Source organism: Ambystoma mexicanum, chromosome 4p (genome assembly GCF_040938575.1).
Source record: "Ambystoma mexicanum isolate Mex_15411 chromosome 4p, UKY_AmexF1_1, whole genome shotgun sequence".
Classification (NCBI taxonomy): Eukaryota; Metazoa; Chordata; class Amphibia; order Caudata; family Ambystomatidae; genus Ambystoma; species Ambystoma mexicanum.
This window is the reverse complement of record NC_090927.1, coordinates 843,653,197-843,666,187: the sequence shown is the minus strand read 5'-3', so window position 1 is coordinate 843,666,187 and position 12,991 is coordinate 843,653,197. Positions and strand designations below refer to the sequence as shown.

Here is a 12,991-nt window from a genome sequence, read left to right as displayed (position 1 = left end):
GTATGTTTCCAAAATAATTGTATACCGTTTTATAGCGGAAATGTTGGACAACATCATGAGGGCTGGAGCTACCTTTTTACATAGAATTAGCATACAGGTAGTGTGTTCATGGGTAATAAATCGACTTTCACATGTAATGCAGTACAGAGAATATTGAGTCCTTCAAGAGGCATGAAAGAAAACCATTATTGTGTTGATTGTTCTCTCCACCTCCCTGCAACAGACACAGGATGGATGAATTAAAGTTATCCTACCAGACATAGGAGTCCTGAATGGGCCCACCAGTCTTATATATCTCGCCTGATCGAGCCTGATCGAGCGATGAGCGTGGTATCATGTTGCAAGTGGCTGCATGGCTTAGCTTACTAAATGCAAATGCATAAGAGTAATATTCTTAGCATTCCTAGAGCCTACGGCCACACCACACTGAATGCACCCGATCTCGTCTGATCTTGGAAGTTAAGCAGTGTCAGGCCTAGTTAGTACCTGGATGGGAGACCGCCTGGGAATACCAGGTGCTGTAGGCTTTTTTGTGCTCCAAGTTCAGGAAGTGAGCCCTTTCTCAATTGCCTTTTAAAACTGCAAGGTCTAGCCGACTAGATGCTTAAAAGTACAAAACTCACTAGGCCCAGAGCCTACGGCCACACCACACTGAATGCGCCTGATCTCGTCTGATCTCAGAAGCTAAGCAGTGTCGGGCCTAGTTAGTACCTGGATGGGAGACCGCCTGGGAATACCAGGTGCTGTAGGCTTTTTTGTACTCCAAGTTCAGGAAGTGAGCCATTTCTCAATTGCCTTTCAAAACTGCAAGGTCTAGCCGACTAGATGCTTAAAAGTACAAAACTCACAAGGCCCAGAGCCTACGGCCACACCACACTGAATGCGCCCGATCTCGTCTGATCTCGGAAGCTAAGCAGTGTCGGGCCTCGTTAGTACCTGGATGGGAGACCGCCTGGGAATACCAGGTGCTGTAGGCTTTTTTGTGCTCCAAGTTCAGGAAGTGAGCCATTTCTCAATTGCCTTTGAAAACTGCAAGGTCTAGCTGACTAGATGCTTAAAAGTACAAAACTCACTAGGCCCAGAGCCTACGGCCACACCACACTGATTGCGTCTGATCTCGGAAGCTAAGCAGTGTCGGGCCTAGTTAGTACCCGGATGGGAGACCACCTGGGAATACCAGGTGCTGTAGGCTTTTTTGTGCTCCAAGTTCAGGAAGTGAGCCATTTCACAATTGCCTTTCAAAACTGCAAGGTCTAGCCGACTAGATGCTTAAAAGTACAAAACTCACAAGGCCCAGAGCCTACGGCCACACCACACTGAATGCGTCTGATCTCGGAAGCTAAGCAGTGTCGGGCCTCGTTAGTACCTGGATGGGAGACCGCCTGGGAATACCAGGTGCTGTAGGCTTTTTTGTGCTCCAAGTTCAGGAAGTGAGCCATTTCACAATTGCCTTTCAAAACTGCAAGGTCTAGCCGACTAGATGCTTAAAAGTACAAAACTCACTAGGCCCAGAGCCTACGGCCACACCACACTGAATGCGCCCGATCTCGGAAGCTAAGCAGGGTCGGGCCTAGTTAGTACCTGGATGGGAGACTGCCTGGGAATACCAGGTGCTGTAGGCTTTTTTGTGCTCCATGATTAGTAATTGCGCAACTTCTCAATTATTTTTCAAATTTGGTATGTTTCCAAAATAATTGTATCCCGTTTTATAGCGGAAATGTTGGACAACATCATGAGGGCTGGAGCTACCTTTTTACATAGAATTAGCATACAGGTAGTGTGTTCATGGGTAATAAATCGACTTTCACATGTAATGCAGTACAGAGAATATTGAGTCCTTCAAGAGGCATGAAAGAAAACCATTATTGTGTTGATTGTTCTCTCCACCTCCCTGCAACAGACACAGGATGGATGAATTAAAGTTATCCTACCAGACATAGGAGTCCTGAATAGGCCCACCAGTCTTATATATCTCGCCTGATCGAGCCTGATCGAGCGATGAGCGTGGTATCATGTTGCAAGTGGCTGCATGGCTTAGCTTACTAAATGCAAATGCATAAGAGTAATATTCTTAGCATTCCTAGAGCCTACGGCCACACCACACAGAATGCACCTGATCTCGTCTGATCTCGGAAGTTAAGCAGTGTTAGGCCTAGTTAGTACCTGGATGGGAGACCGCCTGGGAATACCAGGTGCTGTAGGCTTTTTTGTGCTCCAAGTTCAGGAAGTGAGCCCTTTCTCAATTGCCTTTCAAAACTGCAAGGTCTAGCCGACTAGATGCTTAAAAGTACAAAACTCACTAGGCCCAGAGCCTACGGCCACACCACACTGAATGCGTCTGATCTCAGAAGCTAAGCAGTGTTGGGCCTAGTTAGTACCTGGATGGGAGACCGCCTGGGAATACCAGGTGCTGTAGGCTTTTTTGTACTCCAAGTTCAGGAAGTGAGCCATTTCTCAATTGCCTTTCAAAACTGCAAGGTCTAGCCGACTAGATGCTTAAAAGTACAAAACTCACAAGGCCCAGAGCCTACGGCCACACCACACTGAATGCGCCCGATCTCATCTGATCTCGGAAGCTAAGCAGTGTCGGGCCTCGTTAGTACCTGGATGGGAGACCGCCTGGGAATACCAGGTGCTGTAGGCTTTTTTGTGCTCCAAGTTCAGGAAGTGAGCCATTTCACAATTGCCTTTCAAAACTGCAAGGTCTAGCCGACTAGATGCTTAAAAGTACAAAACTCACTAGGCCCAGAGCCTACGGCCACACCACACTGAATGCGCCCGATCTCAGAAGCTAAGCAGGGTCGGGCCTAGTTAGTACCTGGATGGGAGACTGCCTGGGAATACCAGGTGCTGTAGGCTTTTTTGTGCTCCATGATTAGTAATTGCGCAACTTCTCAATTATTTTTCAAATTTGGTATGTTTCCAAAATAATTGTATCCCGTTTTATAGCGGAAATGTTGGACAACATCATGAGGGCTGGAGCTACCTTTTTACATAGAATTAGCATACAGGTAGTGTGTTCATGGGTAATAAATCGACTTTCACATGTAATGCAGTACAGAGAATATTGAGTCCTTCAAGAGGCATGAAAGAAACCCATTATTGTGTTGATTGTTCTCTCCACCTCCCTGCAACAGACACAGGATGGATGAATTAAAGTTATCCTACCAGACATAGGAGTCCTGAATGGGCCCACCAGTCTTATATATCTCGCCTGATCGAGCCTGATCGAGCGATGAGCGTGGTATCATGTTGCAAGTGGCTGCATGGCTTAGCTTACTAAATGCAAATGCATAAGAGTAATATTCTTAGCATTCCTAGAGCCTACGGCCACACCACACTGAATGCACCCGATCTCGTCTGATCTCGGAAGTTAAGCAGTGTCAGGCCTAGTTAGTACCTGGATGGGAGACCGCCTGGGAATACCAGGTGCTGTAGGCTTTTTTGTGCTCCAAGTTCAGGAAGTGAGCCCTTTCTCAATTGCCTTTTAAAACTGCAAGGTCTAGCCGACTAGATGCTTAAAAGTACAAAACTCACTAGGCCCAGAGCCTACGGCCACACCACACTGAATGCGCCTGATCTCGTCTGATCTCAGAAGCAAAGCAGTGTCGGGCCTAGTTAGTACCTGGATGGGAGACCGCCTGGGAATACCAGGTGCTGTAGGCTTTTTTGTACTCCAAGTTCAGGAAGTGAGCCATTTCTCAATTGCCTTTCAAAACTGCAAGGTCTAGCCGACTAGATGCTTAAAAGTACAAAACTCACAAGGCCCAGAGCCTACGGCCACACCACACTGAATGCGCCCGATCTCGTCTGATCTCGGAAGCTAAGCAATGTCGGGCCTCGTTAGTACCTGGATGGGAGACCGCCTGGGAATACCAGGTGCTGTAGGCTTTTTTGTGCTCCAAGTTCAGGAAGTGAGCCATTTCTCAATTGCCTTTGAAAACTGCAAGGTCTAGCTGACTAGATGCTTAAAAGTACAAAACTCACTAGGCCCAGAGCCTACGGCCACACCACACTGATTGCGCCCGATCTCGTCTGATTTCGGAAGCTAAGCAGTGTCGGGCCTAGTTAGTACCTGGATGGGAGACCACCTGGGAATACCAGGTGCTGTAGGCTTTTTTGTGCTCCAAGTTCAGGAAGTGAGCCATTTCACAATTGCCTTTCAAAACTGCAAGGTCTAGCCGACTAGATGCTTAAAAGTACAAAACTCACAAGGACCAGAGCCTACGGCCACACCACACTGAATGCGTCTGATCTCGGAAGCTAAGCAGTGTCGGGCCTCGTTAGTACCTGGATGGGAGACCGCCTGGGAATACCAGGTGCTGTAGGCTTTTTTGTGCTCCAAGTTCAGGAAGTGAGCCATTTCACAATTGCCTTTCAAAACTGCAAGGTCTAGCCGACTAGATGCTTAAAAGTACAAAACTCACTAGGCCCAGAGCCTGCGGCCACACCACACTGAATGCGCCCGATCTCGGAAGCTAAGCAGGGTCGGGCCTAGTTAGTACCTGGATGGGAGACTGCCTGGGAATACCAGGTGCTGTAGGCTTTTTTGTGCTCCATGATTAGTAATTGCGCAACTTCTCAATTATTTTTCAAATTTGGTATGTTTCCAAAATAATTGTATACCGTTTTATAGCGGAAATGTTGGACAACATCATGAGGGCTGGAGCTACCTTTTTACATAGAATTAGCATACAGGTAGTGTGTTCATGGGTAATAAATCGACTTTCACATGTAATGCAGTACAGAGAATATTGAGTCCTTCAAGAGGCATGAAAGAAAACCATTATTGTGTTGATTGTTCTCTCCACCTCCCTGCAACAGACACAGGATGGATGAATTAAAGTTATCCTACCAGACATAGGAGTCCTGAATGGGCCCACCAGTCTTATATATCTCGCCTGATCGAGCGATGAGCGTGGTATCATGTTGCAAGTGGCTGCATGACTTAGCTTACTAAATGCAAATGCATAAGAGTAATATTCTTAGCATTCCTAGAGCCTACGGCCACACCACACTGAATGCACCCGATCTCGTCTGATCTTGGAAGTTAAGCAGTGTCAGGCCTAGTTAGTACCTGGATGGGAGACCGCCTGGGAATACCAGGTGCTGTAGGCTTTTTTGTGCTCCAAGTTCAGGAAGTGAGCCCTTTCTCAATTGCCTTTTAAAACTGCAAGGTCTAGCCGACTAGATGCTTAAAAGTACAAAACTCACTAGGCCCAGAGCCTACGGCCACACCACACTGAATGCGCCTGATCTCGTCTGATCTCAGAAGCTAAGCAGTGTCGGGCCTCGTTAGTACCTGGATGGGAGACCGCCTGGGAATACCAGGTGCTGTAGGCTTTTTTGTGCTCCAAGTTCAGGAAGTGAGCCATTTCTCAATTGCCTTTGAAAACTGAAAGGTCTAGCTGACTAGATGCTTAAAAGTACAAAACTCACTAGGCCCAGAGCCTACGGCCACACCACACTGATTGTGCCCGATCTCGTCTGATCTCGGAAGCTAAGCAGTGTCGGGCCTAGTTAGTACCTGGATGGGAGACCACCTGGGAATACCAGGTGCTGTAGGCATTTTTGTGCTCCAAGTTCAGGAAGTGAGCCATTTCACAATTGCCTTTCAAAACTGCAAGGTCTAGCCGACTAGATGCTTAAAAGTACAAAACTCACAAGGCCCAGAGCCTACGGCCACACCACACTGAATGCGTCTGATCTCGGAAGCTAAGCAGTGTCGGGCCTCGTTAGTACCTGGATGGGAGACCACCTGGGAATACCAGGTGCTGTAGGCTTTTTTGTGCTCCAAGTTCAGGAAGTGAGCCATTTCACAATTGCCTTTCAAAACTGCAAGGTCTAGCCGACTAGATGCTTAAAAGTACAAAACTCACTAGGCCCAGAGCCTACGGCCACACCACACTGAATGCGCCCGATCTCGGAAGCTAAGCAGGGTCGGGCCTAGTTAGTACCTGGATGGGAGACTGCCTGGGAATACCAGGTGCTGTAGGCTTTTTTGTGCTCCATGATTAGTAATTGCGCAACTTCTCAATTATTTTTCAAATTTGGTATGTTTCCAAAATAATTGTATCCCGTTTTATAGCGGAAATGTTGGACAACATCATGAGGGCTGGAGCTACCTTTTTACATAGAATTAGCATACAGGTAGTGTGTTCATGGGTAATAAATCGACTTTCACATGTAATGCAGTACAGAGAATATTGAGTCCTTCAAGAGGCATGAAAGAAAACCATTATTGTGTTGATTGTTCTCTCCACCTCCCTGCAACAGACACAGGATGGATGAATTAAAGTTATCCTACCAGACATAGGAGTCCTGAATGGGCCCACCAGTCTTATATATCTCGCCTGATCGAGCCTGATCGAGCGATGAGCGTGGTATCATGTTGCAAGTGGCTGCATGGCTTAGCTTACTAAATGCAAATGCATAAGAGTAATATTCTTAGCATTCCTAGAGACTACGGCCACACCACACTGAATGCACCCGATCTCGTCTGATCTTGGAAGTTAAGCAGTGTCAGGCCTAGTTAGTACCTGGATGGGAGACTGCCTGGGAATACCAGGTGCTGTAGGCTTTTTTGTGCTCCAAGTTCAGGAAGTGAGCCCTTTCTCAATTGCCTTTTAAAACTGCACGGTCTAGCCGACTAGATGCTTAAAAGTACAAAACTCACTAGGCCCAGAGCCTACGGCCACACTACACTGAATGCGCCTGATCTTGTCTGATCTCAGAAGCTAAGCAGTGTCGGGCCTAGTTAGTACCTGGATGGGAGACCACCTGGGAATACCAGGTGCTGTAGGCTTTTTTGTGCTCCAAGTTCAGGAAGTGAGCCATTTCACAATTGCCTTTCAAAACTGCAAGGTCTAGCCGACTAGATGCTTAAAAGTACAAAACTCACTAGGCCCAGAGCCTACGGCCACACCACACTGAATGTGCCCGATCTCGGAAGCTAAGCAGGGTCGGGCCTAGTTAGTACCTGGATGGGAGACTGCCTGGGAATACCAGGTGCTGTAGGCTTTTTTGTGCTCCATGATTAGTAATTGCGCAACTTCTCAATTATTTTTCAAATTTGGTATGTTTCCAAAATAATTGTATCCCGTTTTATAGCGGAAATGTTGGACAACATCATGAGGGCTGGAGCTACCTTTTTACATAGAATTAGCATACAGGTAGTGTGTTCATGGGTAATAAATCGACTTTCACATGTAATGCAGTACAGAGAATATTGAGTCCTTCAAGAGGCATGAAAGAAAACCATTATTGTGTTGATTGTTCTCTCCACCTCCCTGCAACAGACACAGGATGGATGAATTAAAGTTATCCTACCAGACATAGGAGTCCTGAATGGGCCCACCAGTCTTATATATCTCGCCTGATCGAGCCTGATCGAGCGATGAGCGTGGTATCATGTTGCAAGTGGCTGCATGGCTTATCTTACTAAATGCAAATGCATAAGAGTAATATTCTTAGCATTCCTAGAGCCTACGGCCACACCACACTGAATGCACCTGATCTCGTCTGATCTCGGAAGTTAAGCAGTGTTAGGCCTAGTTAGTACCTGGATGGGAGACCGCCTGGGAATACCAGGTGCTGTAGGCTTTTTTGTGCTCCAAGTTCAGGAAGTGAGCCCTTTCTCAATTGCCTTTCAAAACTGCAAGGTCTAGCCGACTAGATGCTTAAAAGTACAAAACTCACTAGGCCCAGAGCCTACGGCCACACCACACTGAATGCGTCTGATCTCAGAAGCTAAGCAGTGTTGGGCCTAGTTAGTACCTGGATGGGAGACCGCCTGGGAATACCAGGTGCTGTAGGCTTTTTTGTACTCCAAGTTCAGGAAGTGAGCCATTTCTCAATTGCCTTTCAAAACTGCAAGGTCTAGCCGACTAGATGCTTAAAAGTACAAAACTCACAAGGCCCAGAGCCTACGGCCACACCACACTGAATGCGCCCGATCTCATCTGATCTCGGAAGCTAAGCAGTGTCGGGCCTCGTTAGTACCTGGATGGGAGACCGCCTGGGAATACCAGGTGCTGTAGGCTTTTTTGTGCTCCAAGTTCAGGAAGTGAGCCATTTCACAATTGCCTTTCAAAACTGCAAGGTCTAGCCGACTAGATGCTTAAAAGTACAAAACTCACTAGGCCCAGAGCCTACGGCCACACCACACTGAATGCGCCCGATCTCAGAAGCTAAGCAGGGTCGGGCCTAGTTAGTACCTGGATGGGAGACTGCCTGGGAATACCAGGTGCTGTAGGCTTTTTTGTGCTCCATGATTAGTAATTGCGCAACTTCTCAATTATTTTTCAAATTTGGTATGTTTCCAAAATAATTGTATCCCGTTTTATAGCGGAAATGTTGGACAACATCATGAGGGCTGGAGCTACCTTTTTACATAGAATTAGCATACAGGTAGTGTGTTCATGGGTAATAAATCGACTTTCACATGTAATGCAGTACAGAGAATATTGAGTCCTTCAAGAGGCATGAAAGAAACCCATTATTGTGTTGATTGTTCTCTCCACCTCCCTGCAACAGACACAGGATGGATGAATTAAAGTTATCCTACCAGACATAGGAGTCCTGAATGGGCCCACCAGTCTTATATATCTCGCCTGATCGAGCCTGATCGAGCGATGAGCGTGGTATCATGTTGCAAGTGGCTGCATGGCTTAGCTTACTAAATGCAAATGCATAAGAGTAATATTCTTAGCATTCCTAGAGCCTACGGCCACACCACACTGAATGCACCCGATCTCGTCTGATCTCGGAAGTTAAGCAGTGTCAGGCCTAGTTAGTACCTGGATGGGAGACCGCCTGGGAATACCAGGTGCTGTAGGCTTTTTTGTGCTCCAAGTTCAGGAAGTGAGCCCTTTCTCAATTGCCTTTTAAAACTGCAAGGTCTAGCCGACTAGATGCTTAAAAGTACAAAACTCACTAGGCCCAGAGCCTACGGCCACACCACACTGAATGCGCCTGATCTCGTCTGATCTCAGAAGCAAAGCAGTGTCGGGCCTAGTTAGTACCTGGATGGGAGACCGCCTGGGAATACCAGGTGCTGTAGGCTTTTTTGTACTCCAAGTTCAGGAAGTGAGCCATTTCTCAATTGCCTTTCAAAACTGCAAGGTCTAGCCGACTAGATGCTTAAAAGTACAAAACTCACAAGGCCCAGAGCCTACGGCCACACCACACTGAATGCGCCCGATCTCGTCTGATCTCGGAAGCTAAGCAATGTCGGGCCTCGTTAGTACCTGGATGGGAGACCGCCTGGGAATACCAGGTGCTGTAGGCTTTTTTGTGCTCCAAGTTCAGGAAGTGAGCCATTTCTCAATTGCCTTTGAAAACTGCAAGGTCTAGCTGACTAGATGCTTAAAAGTACAAAACTCACTAGGCCCAGAGCCTACGGCCACACCACACTGATTGCGCCCGATCTCGTCTGATTTCGGAAGCTAAGCAGTGTCGGGCCTAGTTAGTACCTGGATGGGAGACCACCTGGGAATACCAGGTGCTGTAGGCTTTTTTGTGCTCCAAGTTCAGGAAGTGAGCCATTTCACAATTGCCTTTCAAAACTGCAAGGTCTAGCCGACTAGATGCTTAAAAGTACAAAACTCACAAGGCCCAGAGCCTACGGCCACACCACACTGAATGCGTCTGATCTCGGAAGCTAAGCAGTGTCGGGCCTCGTTAGTACCTGGATGGGAGACCGCCTGGGAATACCAGGTGCTGTAGGCTTTTTTGTGCTCCAAGTTCAGGAAGTGAGCCATTTCACAATTGCCTTTCAAAACTGCAAGGTCTAGCCGACTAGATGCTTAAAAGTACAAAACTCACTAGGCCCAGAGCCTGCGGCCACACCACACTGAATGCGCCCGATCTCGGAAGCTAAGCAGGGTCGGGCCTAGTTAGTACCTGGATGGGAGACTGCCTGGGAATACCAGGTGCTGTAGGCTTTTTTGTGCTCCATGATTAGTAATTGCGCAACTTCTCAATTATTTTTCAAATTTGGTATGTTTCCAAAATAATTGTATACCGTTTTATAGCGGAAATGTTGGACAACATCATGAGGGCTGGAGCTACCTTTTTACATAGAATTAGCATACAGGTAGTGTGTTCATGGGTAATAAATCGACTTTCACATGTAATGCAGTACAGAGAATATTGAGTCCTTCAAGAGGCATGAAAGAAAACCATTATTGTGTTGATTGTCCTCTCCACCTCCCTGCAACAGACACAGGATGGATGAATTAAAGTTATCCTACCAGACATAGGAGTCCTGAATGGGCCCACCAGTCTTATATATCTCGCCTGATCGAGCCTGATCGAGCGATGAGCGTGGTATCATGTTGCAAGTGGCTGCATGACTTAGCTTACTAAATGCAAATGCATAAGAGTAATATTCTTAGCATTCCTAGAGCCTACGGCCACACCACACTGAATGCACCCGATCTCGTCTGATCTTGGAAGTTAAGCAGTGTCAGGCCTAGTTAGTACCTGGATGGGAGACCGCCTGGGAATACCAGGTGCTGTAGGCTTTTTTGTGCTCCAAGTTCAGGAAGTGAGCCCTTTCTCAATTGCCTTTTAAAACTGCAAGGTCTAGCCGACTAGATGCTTAAAAGTACAAAACTCACTAGGCCCAGAGCCTACGGCCACACCACACTGAATGCGCCTGATCTCGTCTGATCTCAGAAGCTAAGCAGTGTCGGGCCTAGTTAGTACCTGGATGGGAGACCGCCTGGGAATACCAGGTGCTGTAGGATTTTTTGTACTCCAAGTTCAGGAAGTGAGCCATTTCTCAATTGCCTTTCAAAACTGCAAGGTCTAGCCGACTAGATGCTTAAAAGTACAAAACTCACAAGGCCCAGAGCCTACGGCCACACCACACTGAATGCGCCCGATCTCGTCTGATCTCGGAAGCTAAGCAGTGTCGGGCCTCGTTAGTACCTGGATGGGAGACCGCCTGGGAATACCAGGTGCTGTAGGCTTTTTTGTGCTCCAAGTTCAGGAAGTGAGCCATTTCTCAATTGCCTTTGAAAACTGCAAGGTCTAGCTGACTAGATGCTTAAAAGTACAAAACTCACTAGGCCCAGAGCCTACGGCCACACCACACTGATTGCGCCCGATCTCGTCTGATCTCGGAAGCTAAGCAGTGTCGGGCCTCGTTAGTACCTGGATGGGAGACCGCCTGGGAATACCAGGTGCTGTAGGCTTTTTTGTGCTCCAAGTTCAGGAAGTGAGCCATTTCACAATTGCCTTTCAAAACTGCAAGGTCTAGCCGACTAGATGCTTAAAAGTACAAAACTCACTAGGCCCAGAGCCTACGGCCACACCACACTGAATGCGCCCGATCTCGGAAGCTAAGCAGGGTCGGGCCTAGTTAGTACCTGGATGGGAGACTGCCTGGGAATACCAGGTGCTGTTGGCTTTTTTGTGCTCCATGATTAGTAATTGCGCAACTTCTCAATTATTTTTCAAATTTGGTATGTTTCCAAAATAATTGTATCCCGTTTTATAGCGGAAATGTTGGACAACATCATGTGGGCTGGAGCTACCTTTTTACATAGAATTAGCATACAGGTAGTGTGTTCATGGGTAATAAATCGACTTTCACATGTAATGCAGTACAGAGAATATTGAGTCCTTCAAGAGGCATGAAAGAAACCCATTATTGTGTTGATTGTTCTCTCCACCTCCCTGCAACAGACACAGGATGGATGAATTAAAGTTATCCTACCAGACATAGGAGTCCTGAATGGGCCCACCAGTCTTATATATCTCGCCTGATCGAGCCTGATCGAGCGATGAGCGTGGTATCATGTTGCAAGTGGCTGCATGGCTTAGCTTACTAAATGCAAATGCATAAGAGTAATATTCTTAGCATTCCTAGAGCCTACGGCCACACCACACTGAATGCACCCGATCTCGTCTGATCTCGGAAGTTAAGCAGTGTCAGGCCTAGTTAGTACCTGGATGGGAGACCGCCTGGGAATACCAGGTGCTGTAGGCTTTTTTGTGCTCCAAGTTCAGGAAGTGAGCCCTTTCTCAATTGCCTTTTAAAACTGCAAGGTCTAGCCGACTAGTTGCTTAAAAGTACAAAACTCACAAGGCCCAGAGCCTACGGCCACACCACACTGAATGTGCCCGATCTCGTCTGATCTCGGAAGCTAAGCAGTGTCGGGCCTCGTTAGTACCTGGATGGGAGCCCGCCTGGGAATACCAGGTGCTGTAGGCTTTTTTGTGCTCCAAGTTCAGGAAGTGAGCCATTTCTCTATTGCCTTTCAAAACTGCAAGGTCTAGCTGACTAGATGCTTAAAAGTACAAAACTCACTAGGCCCAGAGACTACGGACACACCACACTGATTGCGCCCGATCTCGTCTGATCTCGGAAGCTAAGCAGTGTCGGGCCTAGTTAGTACCTGGATGGGAGACCACCTGGGAATACCAGGTGCTGTAGGCTTTTTTGTGCTCCAAGTTCAGGAAGTGAGCCATTTCACAATTTCCTTTCAAAACTGCAAGGTCTAGCCGTCTAGATGCTTAAAAGTACAAAACTCACTAGGCCCAGAGCCTACAGCCACACCACACTGAATGCGCCCGATCTCGGAAGCTAAGCAGGGTCAGGCCTAGTTAGTACCTGGATGGGAGACTGCCTGGGAATACCAGGTGCTGTAGGCTTTTTTGTGCTCCATGATTAGTAATTGCACAACTTCTCAATTATTTTTCAAATTTGGTATGTTTCCAAAATAATTGTATCCCGTTTTATAGCGGAAATGTTGGACAACATCATGAGGGCTGGAGCTACCTTTTTACATAGAATTAGCATACAGGTAGTGTGTTCATGGGTAATAAATCGACTTTCACATGTAATGCAGTACAGAGAATATTGAGTCCTTCAAGAGGCATGAAAGAAACCCATTATTGTGTTGATTGTTCTCTCCACCTCCCTGCAACAGACACAGGATGGATGAATTAAAGTTATCCTACCAGACATAGGAGTCCTGAA

The 12,991-nt window shown here is 47.1% G+C and overlaps 27 non-coding genes and 16 pseudogenes across 27 annotated transcripts; all 43 read left to right on the top strand.

The window, feature by feature from the left end:
* The first annotated feature begins 408 nt into the window (after positions 1 to 408).
* On the top strand, positions 409 to 527 carry LOC138463593 (5S ribosomal RNA). Its single transcript, XR_011266180.1, has one exon. It is a non-coding gene; the product is annotated as a 5S ribosomal RNA (ribosomal RNA).
* Positions 528 to 633: 106 nt separating this feature from the next.
* LOC138465194 (5S ribosomal RNA) lies at positions 634 to 752 on the top strand. The gene has a single exon (XR_011267768.1). It is a non-coding gene; the product is annotated as a 5S ribosomal RNA (ribosomal RNA).
* Positions 753 to 858: 106 nt separating this feature from the next.
* On the top strand, positions 859 to 977 carry LOC138461995 (5S ribosomal RNA). The gene has a single exon (XR_011264598.1). It is a non-coding gene; the product is annotated as a 5S ribosomal RNA (ribosomal RNA).
* Positions 978 to 1,083: 106 nt separating this feature from the next.
* LOC138457777 (5S ribosomal RNA) lies at positions 1,084 to 1,192 on the top strand (annotated as a pseudogene).
* Positions 1,193 to 1,298: 106 nt separating this feature from the next.
* Positions 1,299 to 1,407, top strand: LOC138457900 (5S ribosomal RNA; annotated as a pseudogene).
* A 106-nt stretch (positions 1,408 to 1,513) lies between these two features.
* On the top strand, positions 1,514 to 1,622 carry LOC138456770 (5S ribosomal RNA; annotated as a pseudogene).
* Positions 1,623 to 2,085: 463 nt separating this feature from the next.
* LOC138465228 (5S ribosomal RNA) lies at positions 2,086 to 2,204 on the top strand. The gene has a single exon (XR_011267802.1). It is a non-coding gene; the product is annotated as a 5S ribosomal RNA (ribosomal RNA).
* Positions 2,205 to 2,310: 106 nt separating this feature from the next.
* Positions 2,311 to 2,419, top strand: LOC138456093 (5S ribosomal RNA; annotated as a pseudogene).
* Positions 2,420 to 2,525: 106 nt separating this feature from the next.
* Positions 2,526 to 2,644, top strand: LOC138461020 (5S ribosomal RNA). Its single transcript, XR_011263665.1, has one exon. It is a non-coding gene; the product is annotated as a 5S ribosomal RNA (ribosomal RNA).
* A 106-nt stretch (positions 2,645 to 2,750) lies between these two features.
* On the top strand, positions 2,751 to 2,859 carry LOC138458531 (5S ribosomal RNA; annotated as a pseudogene).
* A 463-nt stretch (positions 2,860 to 3,322) lies between these two features.
* Positions 3,323 to 3,441, top strand: LOC138461300 (5S ribosomal RNA). The gene has a single exon (XR_011263923.1). It is a non-coding gene; the product is annotated as a 5S ribosomal RNA (ribosomal RNA).
* Positions 3,442 to 3,547: 106 nt separating this feature from the next.
* LOC138462500 (5S ribosomal RNA) lies at positions 3,548 to 3,666 on the top strand. The gene has a single exon (XR_011265096.1). It is a non-coding gene; the product is annotated as a 5S ribosomal RNA (ribosomal RNA).
* Positions 3,667 to 3,772: 106 nt separating this feature from the next.
* On the top strand, positions 3,773 to 3,891 carry LOC138464990 (5S ribosomal RNA). Its single transcript, XR_011267566.1, has one exon. It is a non-coding gene; the product is annotated as a 5S ribosomal RNA (ribosomal RNA).
* Positions 3,892 to 3,997: 106 nt separating this feature from the next.
* On the top strand, positions 3,998 to 4,116 carry LOC138463281 (5S ribosomal RNA). The gene has a single exon (XR_011265867.1). It is a non-coding gene; the product is annotated as a 5S ribosomal RNA (ribosomal RNA).
* A 106-nt stretch (positions 4,117 to 4,222) lies between these two features.
* LOC138457899 (5S ribosomal RNA) lies at positions 4,223 to 4,331 on the top strand (annotated as a pseudogene).
* A 106-nt stretch (positions 4,332 to 4,437) lies between these two features.
* LOC138457806 (5S ribosomal RNA) lies at positions 4,438 to 4,546 on the top strand (annotated as a pseudogene).
* Positions 4,547 to 4,999: 453 nt separating this feature from the next.
* LOC138463592 (5S ribosomal RNA) lies at positions 5,000 to 5,118 on the top strand. Its single transcript, XR_011266179.1, has one exon. It is a non-coding gene; the product is annotated as a 5S ribosomal RNA (ribosomal RNA).
* A 106-nt stretch (positions 5,119 to 5,224) lies between these two features.
* On the top strand, positions 5,225 to 5,343 carry LOC138462554 (5S ribosomal RNA). The gene has a single exon (XR_011265150.1). It is a non-coding gene; the product is annotated as a 5S ribosomal RNA (ribosomal RNA).
* Positions 5,344 to 5,449: 106 nt separating this feature from the next.
* Positions 5,450 to 5,568, top strand: LOC138462930 (5S ribosomal RNA). The gene has a single exon (XR_011265518.1). It is a non-coding gene; the product is annotated as a 5S ribosomal RNA (ribosomal RNA).
* Positions 5,569 to 5,674: 106 nt separating this feature from the next.
* Positions 5,675 to 5,783, top strand: LOC138457815 (5S ribosomal RNA; annotated as a pseudogene).
* Positions 5,784 to 5,889: 106 nt separating this feature from the next.
* LOC138456769 (5S ribosomal RNA) lies at positions 5,890 to 5,998 on the top strand (annotated as a pseudogene).
* A 463-nt stretch (positions 5,999 to 6,461) lies between these two features.
* LOC138455095 (5S ribosomal RNA) lies at positions 6,462 to 6,580 on the top strand. The gene has a single exon (XR_011261739.1). It is a non-coding gene; the product is annotated as a 5S ribosomal RNA (ribosomal RNA).
* Positions 6,581 to 6,686: 106 nt separating this feature from the next.
* Positions 6,687 to 6,805, top strand: LOC138465178 (5S ribosomal RNA). Its single transcript, XR_011267753.1, has one exon. It is a non-coding gene; the product is annotated as a 5S ribosomal RNA (ribosomal RNA).
* Positions 6,806 to 6,911: 106 nt separating this feature from the next.
* LOC138457849 (5S ribosomal RNA) lies at positions 6,912 to 7,020 on the top strand (annotated as a pseudogene).
* Positions 7,021 to 7,483: 463 nt separating this feature from the next.
* Positions 7,484 to 7,602, top strand: LOC138462561 (5S ribosomal RNA). Its single transcript, XR_011265156.1, has one exon. It is a non-coding gene; the product is annotated as a 5S ribosomal RNA (ribosomal RNA).
* Positions 7,603 to 7,708: 106 nt separating this feature from the next.
* Positions 7,709 to 7,817, top strand: LOC138456092 (5S ribosomal RNA; annotated as a pseudogene).
* Positions 7,818 to 7,923: 106 nt separating this feature from the next.
* Positions 7,924 to 8,042, top strand: LOC138461019 (5S ribosomal RNA). Its single transcript, XR_011263664.1, has one exon. It is a non-coding gene; the product is annotated as a 5S ribosomal RNA (ribosomal RNA).
* Positions 8,043 to 8,148: 106 nt separating this feature from the next.
* On the top strand, positions 8,149 to 8,257 carry LOC138458530 (5S ribosomal RNA; annotated as a pseudogene).
* A 463-nt stretch (positions 8,258 to 8,720) lies between these two features.
* On the top strand, positions 8,721 to 8,839 carry LOC138461299 (5S ribosomal RNA). The gene has a single exon (XR_011263922.1). It is a non-coding gene; the product is annotated as a 5S ribosomal RNA (ribosomal RNA).
* Positions 8,840 to 8,945: 106 nt separating this feature from the next.
* On the top strand, positions 8,946 to 9,064 carry LOC138462499 (5S ribosomal RNA). Its single transcript, XR_011265095.1, has one exon. It is a non-coding gene; the product is annotated as a 5S ribosomal RNA (ribosomal RNA).
* Positions 9,065 to 9,170: 106 nt separating this feature from the next.
* On the top strand, positions 9,171 to 9,289 carry LOC138464989 (5S ribosomal RNA). Its single transcript, XR_011267565.1, has one exon. It is a non-coding gene; the product is annotated as a 5S ribosomal RNA (ribosomal RNA).
* Positions 9,290 to 9,395: 106 nt separating this feature from the next.
* LOC138463280 (5S ribosomal RNA) lies at positions 9,396 to 9,514 on the top strand. The gene has a single exon (XR_011265866.1). It is a non-coding gene; the product is annotated as a 5S ribosomal RNA (ribosomal RNA).
* Positions 9,515 to 9,620: 106 nt separating this feature from the next.
* Positions 9,621 to 9,729, top strand: LOC138457897 (5S ribosomal RNA; annotated as a pseudogene).
* A 106-nt stretch (positions 9,730 to 9,835) lies between these two features.
* On the top strand, positions 9,836 to 9,944 carry LOC138457805 (5S ribosomal RNA; annotated as a pseudogene).
* A 463-nt stretch (positions 9,945 to 10,407) lies between these two features.
* LOC138463591 (5S ribosomal RNA) lies at positions 10,408 to 10,526 on the top strand. Its single transcript, XR_011266177.1, has one exon. It is a non-coding gene; the product is annotated as a 5S ribosomal RNA (ribosomal RNA).
* Positions 10,527 to 10,632: 106 nt separating this feature from the next.
* On the top strand, positions 10,633 to 10,751 carry LOC138463066 (5S ribosomal RNA). The gene has a single exon (XR_011265653.1). It is a non-coding gene; the product is annotated as a 5S ribosomal RNA (ribosomal RNA).
* Positions 10,752 to 10,857: 106 nt separating this feature from the next.
* Positions 10,858 to 10,976, top strand: LOC138461994 (5S ribosomal RNA). Its single transcript, XR_011264597.1, has one exon. It is a non-coding gene; the product is annotated as a 5S ribosomal RNA (ribosomal RNA).
* Positions 10,977 to 11,082: 106 nt separating this feature from the next.
* On the top strand, positions 11,083 to 11,201 carry LOC138462991 (5S ribosomal RNA). The gene has a single exon (XR_011265578.1). It is a non-coding gene; the product is annotated as a 5S ribosomal RNA (ribosomal RNA).
* A 106-nt stretch (positions 11,202 to 11,307) lies between these two features.
* On the top strand, positions 11,308 to 11,416 carry LOC138458105 (5S ribosomal RNA; annotated as a pseudogene).
* A 463-nt stretch (positions 11,417 to 11,879) lies between these two features.
* Positions 11,880 to 11,998, top strand: LOC138461297 (5S ribosomal RNA). The gene has a single exon (XR_011263919.1). It is a non-coding gene; the product is annotated as a 5S ribosomal RNA (ribosomal RNA).
* Positions 11,999 to 12,104: 106 nt separating this feature from the next.
* Positions 12,105 to 12,223, top strand: LOC138454036 (5S ribosomal RNA). Its single transcript, XR_011260731.1, has one exon. It is a non-coding gene; the product is annotated as a 5S ribosomal RNA (ribosomal RNA).
* Positions 12,224 to 12,329: 106 nt separating this feature from the next.
* Positions 12,330 to 12,448, top strand: LOC138454416 (5S ribosomal RNA). Its single transcript, XR_011261093.1, has one exon. It is a non-coding gene; the product is annotated as a 5S ribosomal RNA (ribosomal RNA).
* A 106-nt stretch (positions 12,449 to 12,554) lies between these two features.
* Positions 12,555 to 12,663, top strand: LOC138458687 (5S ribosomal RNA; annotated as a pseudogene).
* Positions 12,664 to 12,991: the final 328 nt, after the last annotated feature.